General features: G+C 30.1%; 1 protein-coding gene across 1 annotated transcript in view; it reads right to left on the reverse strand.

Moving 5' to 3' along the window:
* LOC108905878 overlaps positions 1-8,027 on the reverse strand; it is a 39,987-nt gene extending 31,960 nt beyond the window's left edge. The window contains exon 1 of the mRNA XM_018708939.1: positions 7,955-8,027. The gene's annotated coding sequence lies outside the window, so the exon portion shown is untranslated. The remainder of the gene's footprint in view (positions 1-7,954) is intronic.
* Positions 8,028-12,741: the final 4,714 nt, after the last annotated feature.

Here is a 12,741-nt window from a genome sequence, read left to right on the forward strand (position 1 = left end):
CCAATGTTTTTTATGAGCTTTTCGAATATAATAATGTCATATTTCTAATTGGCATTAATGAGAAATTGGTAGACAAATAAAGATGTTTTTCCACATTTTCTTACAAAGTTTTCCATATTTAGGTCTCTTGCGACACTTATGCCAAAAAAATTTCGTGATAAAATCGATACTTCTCTTCAACTTACGAACATGGCATAAGTGAGAAATACGTCGCTGTACACATTATTTTTTTGAAAAGGAAAATTGAATTTTCACGAAGGTGTCCCGCAGCCCATCTTTTAAATTTAGTTTATTGTACTTGTCTCTGGGTTACCTTTCAGTACTCTCAGAGGCATAAACGAGAAAGACGTCGTCGAACTTCAGTCTAATATCTCCCGGTCTATAATGTCAATGGATAAACAAAGGCGTGTTACCAAGTCATGAACTGTTCTATTTACTTATTTATCGAGGGAAAAACCATCAACAGATACAACGTATCGATTACATATTTTAATTAACTTCCTAGAAGACTTATTTGTTTTTAAATGTTTTTACTGATAACTAATTCTTATCAGTAATTTTCAACTAAAACAAAGATTATTTGCTGTCCTTGACGTTAAAATTTCTATGTAATTAAATTTACAATGATTATGAGTAATGAATAAGGTATAATCAGATGTACACGTGCTTAAGCTTTAATTAATACTTTGGAATTTATGTACCGAAAATATTTCTCACTACATATATATTCTCTGAATTTATTTGTTTAATTTAGTTTATTACGGATTATCTTGTCCCACCTTCAGTATGCCTAAGTAAAGTAACACAAAATAAGTCACTGCTAAATATGCACATATAAGGATTATGTAGTTTTTTCAAGTAATAAAGAAATAACTATTTTGTAATATATTTTCGTTTAATGAAACATGAAAAGAATGATACCAGATGCACAAATCGTTTGTTTTTGGAACTTTGTTTTCGTTTCAGAAATATAAAGAAAATAGAATATTTTTGATGAGGAAAATAAAAATAGTTCAGGCAAACTCAGGATTCTAATGTTTAAACAGACATATCAGATGCAGACATTGCCAATGTTTCCCTATTCATTTTCAGAAATATGAAAATAATAAAATATTACTGATGAGGAAAATAAAAATAGTTCAAATAAACTCGCAATTAATATATATGTTATGTTTCGTTTATTTGAAACATGAAGACCGTATAATATTTTTGATGAGGAAAATAAAAATAATTCAGATGAATAAATAATTTTTTTTTTAATATATAAAATTTTTCTTGTCTTGGTATAATAATGAATTCTGTTATATTTTTAAAAGCATTATCAGAAAGACATAAATAAATAAGCATCTTTCGCATTAGAACAGATATACCTAATACAAATATATGTGATGATTTTGACGGATTTGGTGATTAGTTGCTGAAAGATATAGTCGATGAAAATTAGTTACTTTTCAACATGAACAAAAAACTGAGCAACATACAGTCATTTTTCTGAAATTTGAAACGTTTCAGGTTGTACAATTAACCAGACATAAATACATACGTATAATAATAATAATAATAATAATAATAATAATAATAATAATATCTCTACTCCTCATTCTAATTACGAGAATTAGCCCATAAGTCGGAGACTTGTGCGGGAGAGGAGGCGGCATATTATTATTAGGCAGGCCGCATTTGCGCCCAGGAACGACTTATGTTGGTAGGCCCTAACCACCATTCAGTGCAGGAATGAGGGAAACCTGGAAAACCTCATTAATTAGGGGGGTGGTCAAATGCCAACCGGTGTCAATCTCTCACATTCACCCAAGCCAACATTCTTCCACCCTACCATACCTGCACAGAGAGTGCCAATCCTCCGTACAAGCATAGCTAATCTACGGTCTACCGGCCGCGGGAATCGAACCCGGGCAGAAATTTGCACACGATTAAAGGACTGACGCCTTAAACCGTGCGGCTATCGACCGTATGTATGCCATATTGGTATATCTCTGCTTGGTGCTAGTCGTTACGATATCAGTTGAAACCGCATAAAAACATTTAACTCATAAACTTTACAGAATCCATAGACGTCCAGAAAAATTTTGTCCTGTCTCGTTTAGAAATACTATATTCCGAGCTATATTCCTATTTAGTTGACGATATTCTCGAATTTGTTGTAAATAATCTTCCCGAAGTGCAACTATACGTCGTGATTCCATAATTACCATGCGATTGTCAAGTTTTTTATGTTTAAAACCGCATTGTAATCAAACATGTTGTAAAGTATCTAAAGATTTATAATTATAATCAGGATAATCGCTTAATTTATCTCGAATCATGTTTAAAGTAGGAACTTTATTTTCTTTATACATATAAATTGTGCGCCGTATTACATCTCTGGTAAAATCGTCAATATTCTTTGTACCGTGATTAATAACGTCTCCTCTTTAATTACGCGATAAATTGTCGTTTTTGATATCTTAGTTAATTCGCTGAGCCGTTTCCTAATTTCTTTATCACTTTGTTCACTATTTTCTCTTTTCAAACGTTCATATATATTTAAAATAATACGCTGACTTGGTACGTGTAAATCTCTGAGTTTGTTTCGACGCTTTGGACAAAAACCGGCTCGTCTATTTGAGGATTTTCCCGTGTTATTTCGTTATCTTCCGTTTCAAAGGGTCTCCAAAAAGACATGCTAAATTACTAGATAATTACATATAATATTTATTTTAATAACTACTGGTTACTGGTTACTGGTTACTGGTTACTTTACTGGTTACGATATGAACAAATATTAATATTAACTAATTAATAACACGTTTTATACCAACAATAAATATACCACGCCAAGCACTCTCTCTACTGCACTGACAAAGCCCAGTGAACCGCGTTTGACACAAACTAATTATAGAATACCATGCAAAAAAATTATTTACGACCTAGTGGACCAATACAGGTTTGCTTTGACAACCAGTGCGCCGCCGTCGATTCTGCATCAGGCGGATTGTCAACCAATACCGGACTCGCCCAATGGCTATTCGAGTATAAATTACAAGCATAAGAAGAAATTTCAAGAGAAATGCAGACGGTCCTGTGCTTTAAGATATACAGGTTCCAATTGATATCGTACCAACTATAAAAATATCTATTTGCGACTGAAAATGTAAAATTTGTAGTATTAATGAATATCTGATTTAGTTATTCAAATGGGACACTTCACTGTGGATCCACAAAATGTGAATTTAAAGAAAAAAGTATATATAATTAAAAATAAACTTATTTAAATTTTAAGGTATTCAAATAATTTTAAGGAATTCGAATTTTTGAAAATATTAGGACTGCCGAAGGAAATTGAAAAAGTTATTTAAATATTTCAATTTTCTTTTACGTACAATTTTTTGAATATTTGCCGTTGAAATTTTTTTTGGGATACTTACAAGGTGTTGAAGTTTTGATAAAAAAATATTATGTTTCACATCTTCTAAGTAAATAAAAATATTGAATCACTTTTAACCCTTGTAACGCCCAGTATAATTTGTATCAAGGTATCATCTTTACATTTGCTAATTTATTCCAGAAGTACGCAAAAAAGTCATATTTTCTTGGACTAAAATGAATATCAGCAAATAGTATTCCAGGAATGGCAAATATTGTTTTTCCAACATCGTTTATAACATTTTAGAGAAGTATATCCATCCATCCATACTTCATATCTAGCCACTGGCTTGAGCCACTGTATTCATATGCTATACACATAAAATTTCGTTTCAAAATCTTCATTTGTGAAGAGATACGTTAAAATTAGGTGAGTCAAACACTCCTGTTTCTCTGTATATTTATTAATAATCATATAAGAAGTAAACGTTACGTATTACGGGAAGTCAGTAATCCAACTAATGTTTCGTCGTTTGTGACAATATTATTCAACGTTCTAAGTATACCGCGTGTAGTATAACAAGCAACAAAAAACTTTTTGTCGAAACATTGGCACGAGATTTTTTTTTAGAGACAGAATAATCTTCTATTTTAAAGTGAGAGTACATGAGAAACATTATTCATACGCATCCGTTGAATTTAAATTTAGCCTTACTCTACTTATGTGATGATTTGCCGTATAACGAAAGCATTGGCCTACATGTTTATACGTAACTACCATCATGTCAATTGATGGAATCTCAGAAAATAAAATAAACCCATTTAGAAAATAATTTTTTCATTTATCGTTGAATTTGCATTAGTTAGTATAGGTTAATAAATATTAACCTAAAAAAAGGATTTGCAGAATATAGCCGACGGTAATCCAACACTTGCTTTGTTGTCTATTTAACTTTATTTATAAAATTTCAAGGGTTTAACCAGACACAACCCTCATAATATTATAATACACTATAAATTATTTTAATTAAAAAAATCCAGTCCACCTTTACTTAAAACTCAGCAATACAATATAGACGCGAGGAAACAAATCCTCATCATACAAAATTCCTACATTTTACTAAAAAAAAAATATCTATTAATACAATTTCGTATAAATGTAAATAATGCTCAAACCATCAGTATCTTCATTTTTATTTACAGTTAAATAATTATGTGCTTCAGTGCATATCAATTAGTCTCAGTGTCTAAAATACCAGCGTCATTAAAAATCAAATTATGATTATCCTCGAAATGATGTGCAGCCACTACAGTTTTCTATTTTCTCTTTTTTTTGTGAGGTAATGGGACAATAGTAAAATGACTGTAATTATGATTAAATCTTAATATAAAATAAAATTGAACGTTCCTTTAGAAGCTCATAATGTTCTTCAACAATTGGGTTTTGATCCGACTTGTAGATATCAAACAAAATGTAATAAGTTAAAGGATCAAGGTTATATTGACGAAGAAGAGTGTAAGAATTTAAAAACTTATAATTCAAAACCTCCAAGAACTTACGATTTACTTAAAATTCATAAACAAAACAATCAAGGCCGATCGTGCCAAGTATTCAGGCACCTTCCTAAAAAAAATTTAAAAATTGTTGTTTTGTCCCATTTACTACCAACCTTTCATTATAATATAAAATAGCCTTTCATGTTTACAAACTTTTATACATTATGGTTTAGTTTTGCCATTAGATTCTTATATGTTTAGATGTCAGTCGTTTCAATAATATTTTAAAGTTTAGAAGTAATTGAAAATATAAGAAACATGGTAAATATTACAAAATTATAGTGTATTTTCGTTAAAATTGTTCATTGATGTTTGTTTTGCAACTAGTTATTTTAATTTTGATAATATTTTTTACAAATTTTGTAATGCAAAATTTATTACGAAAAGTTATACCTTTTGATTAAAATATATGTTAATCCCAATATTATGTTCATTGTCAAAACTAAAAAAGAAAAAATTGTTCATTACTTACAAAATAATTTTTATGATGGTTTAAAATTTACCATGGAAAAAGAAGATAAGGGACGTTTTTAAACGCTCTATAAGAACTGAAAATCAAAATATGATTATGGATTATTATGAGAAATATTTATTCTGGCAAAGTATTAAATATATTTATGCAATTTTTAACAAAAATTATTTATTATAAATGATTTTGTACATAAACTATAAGAAATATAACTATTTAATAACAATGTGACAGCAAATATTAAGCAAAATACAAATAATTATAAATGAACAAAGTTTTATAAAATTCCACATATAAAGGTGTTAGAAAAACAATTATAAACAATTAACTAATGAATTCTTTGAAAAATAAATTGATTTTAAATTTAATTTAAAAGTGTGTAATCATTGCAGTTATTTGGACATCAAATATCATATAATGAAAAACAAAAATAAAAAAGAGAAAACTGCATTGGCTGCACATAAATTTGAGGGTAATCATAATTTTAATGATGTTAGCATTTTAGATAGTCAAAGAAATTATAGAAAAATTCTATAAATAACACACAGAAAAAATAATTCATTAACAAAATAATTGTTGAAATGCATTCAAAAACATAATTATTTAATTGTAAAAAACAAATACTGATGATTTGAGCAATGCTTGCAATATTATAAAAAATTATATTAATAGGTTAAACAATTTTAATAATTAATAGGAATTCTATATGATTCTATATGTTTTCTCGTATAATTTTTACATTGCTGAGTATGGACCCATGTATTTTTAAATAATTTATATTGGATTTGCGTAATTATCATTTGATGGTTATGTCTGTTGAAATTCTCAAAATAAAGTTACATTAAATAGAGAACAGGCATGTGCTACATGTTGGACTAATAAAATTAGATAATGATCCTTATTAAAGTGCGATTTTTCCTTTATTCTGTAGATATTAATATTATGAAGTTTCAATGCATTTTTTTTGTAATATTATTTCTTTGTTGTGTATTTAAGAACAATATTTTCTTAAATACTTTTTTTGGTCTTCAGTAACCGACTTTACAAATTGTTGTAGAAAAAGGATACGATTTAAAAAAATATTCTCGCATGATATCCTTAATCCAGAGCTTAACGTTAATTTCTCAGCTTGCATAAGCTCTTTTTCAGTGTCTTCCTACCTTTACAAGTGCCTTGTCTCAACGGATTTCATTTAATGCATACGTGCTGTCATCCTGCTACCTGTGGAATGTGTGACGCAGTCTTTCCTAATTCATTGGCCTTATTTCGCCTTTGATTCTTTTTTTGGCTCATATCTCTTTTGTATGTTTTCATTTGATTTCCAATTAAGTCAAATAATAGACGTAAACTGTTACAACATAGCCAGTTTAGGAACTTTGCAATTTTGAAAATATCTGGAATTGGAATCCTGTTCATTAATGGTGAATCAAATTCTCCAAATATTCAGTAACGGAGGTATAGAAGGATGACGGCAGAGTAGGTACTCTTCAACATAATAAAGTGATATGAATTTAAAATAATAATATTTTTTAATATCTTGAATATTTTATAACTTTTCTAAATTTTCTTGACTTCAAGACAGGGCCCTAGTGCAGTGTTAAATTAATGCGAAATTAATAAGGACCTAAATCTAACTTTATGATATAACCGTTATTGCATTTTTGTATCCTTTTATGGAGTAGTATTTTCACTAGGTACATGTCACAACCTGTCATCATATTGTTTGTCTCCTGATGCAGATAAAAAGATTTAGTCATTATCAGATTATTTGAATACATAATTGTGAGAGCAAAACAGAGTCCAGTCTATCTGCTGATTTCCACAAATACTTATTCCATCTGATAAGGTGTATAGATAAAGTTCGATCGATACTTTGCTGTAATAGCTTATTCATAGAAATTACTTTTAACTGATATACATATTTACATTGTCAAGAAGTTCATTGTAAATTTAAAATTAGAAGGAAATATCTAAAACGGATACGGGATTTTACCGTTATTTTTAGAATAATTCTGTATGTACAAGATTTTAAGCTAATAACTTGTTTTCACGGTTATGAATGGAGATATTGAAATAATAAACGAAAACAATTGAAGGTGCTACCAAGCAACAAAAATATTTTTACAAAACAGGCAAAAAAATATTTTTACGAATTCTGTATTGTTTGTCACTCAACGAAATTCAAAATACGAATTTTGAATCATATTATTCTGCAAATGACAGAAAATACAGAATTCTTAAAAAGTATTTTTATTTGTCATGTAGATGAGACTCATTTTTATGGAAATATAAGTTTCGAATTAACTGAATCATCAATGTTCTATCAAAATCATTCAAGAAAACGTAATTTAAAATTAAAATTCAAGGAATTATTTTCTGAAGCTATGGATAGAAAAAAAACATTGAAGAAAAATAATCAAACTTATTGACAATTTTCATGTTTTTAATATTTAGTAGTTATACACAGAACCAAAAATTCAATAGCAGTTCTTACTTATTATTAAATATGGTAAAAGAAATATTAGTAGTTCAAAAATTGAAAACAAATATACCAAACTTATTTACCTCTAATTATAGTTTTCTCAGAAATTAACCACATTTTAAATATGTCATAATATTTTATCGTTTCACACAACCGACTAATAAATTATCAAATATCAGTTTTCTATTTAGTTATTTCGTTGTAAAAACAATTAAGTACTGCAATCTCATAATATCCATTAACTTTGTACCTCCTCACTGCAATTGATAATTCTTATCACTCAAGTTCTCCGCTTATAGGTTTTTCCAACGTTAAATTTAAAGACGAGAATTTGGTGAATCATACACACTCTATGAAATAAAATAATCTAGGTCGCTCAAGATGTGACTGCTTTTGGTATCTTTCAAATAATCTTGAAAACAAATGTTTATATACATTGGTATTTCTAACATACATAACTAAGGCTGTAAGAATGCAGGGCATTAGTATTATTTATGGGGCTTGGGAAATTTGAAAAAAACAGAACTTATTTTTGAACAAGGCAATATTTTCAAGAAAACTAGGTGTGGGAAGTATTTGCAATTAAATCTATCATTTTTTCGAGTAGCTTTCTCATGCAAATATTAAATGTTTTGTGGAAATTGGATGCGACCAATTACAAAAGCTATTATGAAATGTCTCAGAGGAGCACCATTGTTTGACGAGGCTCCTTCTTTAGCTGCTTTAGAACCAACAACAAGAACCGAAATCAACACTAGTACGGACCTAGGGGTTCTGGTGGGTCTGCCCCCACAGAGCTTAGCCCCAGAACACCAAGAACACGCCATAACAACCCGAAAAAAAGATACTTTAGATACAACCAATAAACTGTCTGCGTTTGTTATTAAATTTCTATTTACCCCACCGATTATTTAAATTTGCTGTTCTCATAGTCAGCCATGCACAACAATGCCACCAAATTCTGTTTATATTGTATTTGTTTTCAAGGTTAAGGGTTTCAGGGTTAACTCCATCCATTTTATACATGTAAAAAGAAACGATTATAGTTTGCGTTAAAAAAATATGAATTCGATCTGTAAGTCGAAAACGTTTAGTTATGAAAAAAATAAGAATGTGGCAGAATTCCAATCGAAAAATTCTTCAGAATAAGGCCAGGAAAAAGAGCTGGGAAGGACCATTTCGCGACTTTTTTTTGGTAGCGGCAAAAAAATACTGTCATAAACGGCAACCCGAGTACTTTCCCAGATAAAAACATTTTATTTGTGGACGTATGTTAAGTGCATAAGAAATATTGTTAAAAGTGAGTGGGTCGCTTGATTTTTCGGCGAGCCGTGGCGCGGTGGACGGGTGGGGGAAGCGAACGACAGCGAGTCCGAAGAACATGACGATAATATTCATAGTCCTGCCATTAAAAAAGCGAAATTCGCTTGAAAATAATATATTTGAGAGTATGTAACTCCGTTGTTTGTCAACGAATCTTGACGATTTTTTTTTATCTTAAAGCCCTTTTCATAAGCTTTCCGAATATGTAATAACATATAACTATATCACGCGCGTGCGTCGTATATTTCATTTTGCAAGTAAGGCTAAGAAATAAAAAAAATTCAGGTTGCAAATTTGAAATTTAAAAAAAATAATAGATTTCAATGTATCATTATGAAATCTACTATGAAAAAAATCAGTGCGATTGTGGAAGATGCTCGAGGTCGTCGCGACTAATAATTAGTTAATTTGTTTATAAGGCCATAACTTGTAAACTATTCAACTTACCGACACCAGATTTCGTGCGAGTTATTAGACAGTGAAAAGGAATGACAGGATGCGATGCCAAAATGTTCTGGTAATAATAAGTTTATAAATGTTTAATTCAAAAGTCACAAATAAATTTCTTTTGTTTATAACTTTTGATCTAATCAATATTTTTTGACTGCAGGGCTAGTTTTGTAGGTCTTTTGAAGACGAAAAAAAGTACTTTATTATTTTCTCGTGGAAATGAATGGAAAAAATTATACGCGAAAAACGCGAATTTACGTAAAAATTATACAATTAACCGCCCTGTAAACAATCTTCCCCCCATTTTTATGACTGTGGAAACTAATATGTTATTGTACATAATATTTAGCATCTATAGTGATAAATTCAGCTTGCCGAAACAAAATGTCGCGTCCAACTCTATATTTCCTGGCCTAAATATATCGGACAAAATTCCAACAATAGCAGCTACATGGTCACACGAAATATCTTTAATTCATTTGGTCATAATTAAAAGGTATATCGCAGACCTGTTTTGACTTTAAAACTCTCAAATAATAGTCCAATTAAATGGGCCTTTAGATCGCAATTTTGGTCAACTTGCCTGAATTTTTTATATAAGTTAATTTGTTGTAATGTATAATAACAATAAGTGACAGTATTTTTTTCCAACCCCCGGCCAGGGGTGAAAAAAGGTAAAATAAAGGGGTTTTTCAAGAAAACTCAAAAGGGGCAAAAGCTAGAAAAAAGTTGTAGAGCATAAAAATAGTCTATTGATTTTTTCTTGCACCTACTATTAAAATTAACAGAGTTAGGAAGACTAGAAGTTAAGAGATGATTTCAGAAATTTAAAAAATCACAAGCAGAAAAATGAATGGATTTTATATATTTTTTTTCTCAATCTGCTCTAAAAATGTAAACCTTCTAATAGAAATAGATATAATTTTTAATTTTTAATATTTAATAAAAAAGTTAAGTATAACAATTTCAATTTTTTAATCGTTAATGTTTATGATTTAATACTAAAACAATTTTCTATGCCATTCGATTGATTATTATATAAAATAATGAAAAGTTTCTTTCGAAATTTTGTTTTACGACAAAGATAAAAAATCACGTTCGCTTTGTGAAATTGTTATAACCTTTTTACTAAAAATTAGAAAACATATCCATTTGTCTGAAAAGATAGTTTACATTTTTTAGAGTAGATTGAAAAAAAATTTTCACTCCTGGTTGGAGATTGAAAATAAAATTAGTCACTTATTGTTATTATACAGGTACATCAAACTAACTTATATGAAAAATTCAGGCAATTTGACCAAAATTGCGATTTAAAGGACCTTTTAATTGAACTATAAGTGACCAATGTTCACAAAAAACTTTTTCTTTAATACTGATCATTTAGATACGCTAACATGGCTCCGAAAATGGGATGTACTATAAAATGTTAATATTAGTATGCAGAAGCTGGAAGCTGGCCACAGAGATATTTATCCACAGAAATATATTTTAGTTAAAACTTTTCTACGCATCCCGTTCTAATTTCCTGGAAAACATAATTTTGGGGAACACCGATTTATCCTTCTTCAATATTACAACAAAGACCTATTTTCTTATACGTTTTTCCCAGGAAAATTAAAGCTCGGGAGCTTTTCTTTGTAAACAGCCTCCCTAAATTCGGAGAAGCCAGAGTAATGAAATTGAAGCTGTAGGCGAATATTTCGGAATCGCCGAAATTTTAATAAGCCCATTCTTGTAAACAGAAGCCATAAAATAAGTACGAGTAACAGGACTCATTCATATTATTGACCGTTTCTGATAACAACCGCCCATAAAATTTTACGATCCGTTTAAACCCCCTTTCATAAAGTATTTTACCTGGTGCATTCCCCAAATGCACGCGGACGCTGCATTACAATTCGAATTCCGTTCTTATTTTTCATTCATCGACCTGTTAACTTATACTGGGGATATACGTTTGTCCTGGATTCCGTGGTTCTACGAATGACTCAACAGAAATGTACGCACGAAATGTTTAAACGTGTCGGTTCAGGTTGAAGCCGGAGCAAATATTTGGAGGTTGAAGACGTTTTGCGCCAGCCGTCGAATGAGCACATTGTATGCACCAAGGTCGATCACTGATGCACCATAAATTTGTTGTTGTTTACTTTATTTGCTAAGAGTTAATTGTTCGTGATCCTATTTGAATCACTGCAATAATTCGCGTGTGTCGTAATGCATTTGATGATCGAATTTGAAATTATTAATTACGTTTAAATAATACAGCTTTTGTAAATTTTTTATAATATCTGGTTTTTGAATAGCAGTTTTATAGTTCAATAAAAATTACAGCGGTAGTAATAATCACTAGACATTTTCCAGTTAAATTTGATTTTATTAATTCATTGATAATTTCGAAAGGAAAACGAAATAAAGGGATTAGAACCTTTTCTAAAGGTTTAGGATAATCCTAATAAAAAGAATAAAATAAAATTTTAAAATGCACATTTAGACTGAAAAAATATTTTCAAATCTTTATTTAAATCCCTTTTCGGACCGCTCCTGACCACTGACCTACAAAGGTTTATCGAGAGTGAATCTTGACCTACCGTAACATTCAGTCATTAACTTAGATTTTAATGCGTTTTTAATCCGTAATCAACGACAACGAATAAACAGCTTTCACTATGTTTTAAAATTGAATATGAGTTTTTAGTATTAAGTTCATTATTCGGTTTGTAGTACGTATACTTTATTGTGTGACTGACTGCTTTTCAAATAGTAGTATCTACCTATTTAAAATGACATTTCGGCGAAAGCCAATCCGTCCATATGATTTTGTTAATAAAATTGGGATCCGCTGCATTTTGATTTTGAAACCAATCGCAAAATTCAAGACGACTGGAGAAATTAGCTGTTTCGCTTCCACGTTCGAGCGCTCTATAGTCTGCCGGCGCGTTCCCTGTTGCGGAGTAGGGCACCGGATTAACAGGAGTTAAGGGGTATTTTGCTTATTTTTAAAAGGTCGAGTAAAATTTTTTTTTCGATTTTCTATCTTTATTAGACCTTCCGAATGCGTGGTTAAAATTAATGACATTATGACTGAATCACCCTGTAT

Source organism: Anoplophora glabripennis, unplaced genomic scaffold (assembly GCF_000390285.2).
Source record: "Anoplophora glabripennis isolate ALB-LARVAE unplaced genomic scaffold, Agla_2.0 scaffold228, whole genome shotgun sequence".
Taxonomy (NCBI): domain Eukaryota; kingdom Metazoa; phylum Arthropoda; class Insecta; order Coleoptera; family Cerambycidae; genus Anoplophora; species Anoplophora glabripennis.